We start from the raw sequence: 1,374 nt of genomic DNA, 5'->3' as shown, positions 1-1,374 counted from the left end.
CTGGAAAGTAATCAAAGAAGCGGAATTAGCAGTAACACAATATGGGTTTAAATCTCCATATACTAACTCAATAATTCAGCATATTTTCACAGCAAATTTATTAACTCCATATGATGTGCGTATGGTTGCACAAGCTTTGTTAACGGCTTCTCAGCAGATACAGTTTTTTCAACGCTGGCAGGCAGCGAGTCATGCTGCTGCGGCCACGCCACGTCAGCAGGGGGATCCGCTGTTTGGAGTGAATGCCCAAATGCTTTACAGGTGCCCGCCCCTTCGCTAACCCTTAGTGGCAAGTGGGATTCCAACCCAAGGTGTTACGATTAATGCAGGAACTAGCTCTGAAAACGATTTTTGCCCTCCATCATGACAAAATAGCACCAGCATTTACGGGGATAGAACAGGGACCTATAGAATCTTATCCAAAATTTATAGACAGACTGCATGCCGCTCTCATGATTAATCCTGATCTGAATGAGGATATGAAAGCAAAGTTTCTTGATATGCTTGCTTATGATAATGCTAATGAGAGAACTAAGAAAGCTTTAAGCCTCCTGCCACGTGGGTCATCAGCTGTCCAGCTGTTGGAGGTGGCAGAAAGAATGATTGATTGATCAGGAAAAAACTGCCTTTATGGCTGCCGCGGTAGGAGCTGCAGTGAAGCCGCTTGTGCAAGGTAAAAATAGTAACGGGAGGCAAGCTAGGAGATGTTTCAATTGTGGCAGGATGGGACATATTAAATCACAATGTCATGTTCCAGGCTCACAGCAAAAGAAATGGTGTGTGCAGTGTTGGGAAGATAATCATAACACCAGTGATTGTCGGAAAAAGGGGAACGAGACACGGAGCACGTCTCGCCCTTGTGGTACGACACAAGTCCAGGGTGCTTGGACCGCTGCTCCACCGCCACCTCCGGAAGCACCAGAGTGGACCTGACAAGAGCAGTAGCTATTACTCTTACCGACACCACAGTTCAATTGGTTGATTCAAATCTTGTGGGACCTTTGGGACATGGTGTGAGTGCCTTATTAATCGGATGTTCTTCAGTATCTAGGAAAGGTATTTTTGTAGTCCCAGGACCTACTGAAGGACGGATTAAAATAATGGTTTACACACTAACTCCCCCTATAACTATTAAGGAGGGATCAAAAATTGCTCAATTAATTCCTTTTGAAGCAGAAGTGCCTAAGGCAGAACAAAAGACAAGGGCTGTAGAAGGTATTGGATCCTCCGGTCAGCCTGGTGTTTTGCTAGCCATGCACATCAGTCGGGGAAAACCGGAGGAAGAAACATAACTGAGACACCCTAGTGGACAAGTGTGCAAATTGCAGATGATTATAGACAGTGGAGGTGATGTAACGATTGTACCTTTTCTTA

Source organism: Falco cherrug, chromosome W (genome assembly GCF_023634085.1).
Source record: "Falco cherrug isolate bFalChe1 chromosome W, bFalChe1.pri, whole genome shotgun sequence".
Taxonomy (NCBI): domain Eukaryota; kingdom Metazoa; phylum Chordata; class Aves; order Falconiformes; family Falconidae; genus Falco; species Falco cherrug.
This window is presented reverse-complemented; position numbering follows the sequence as displayed.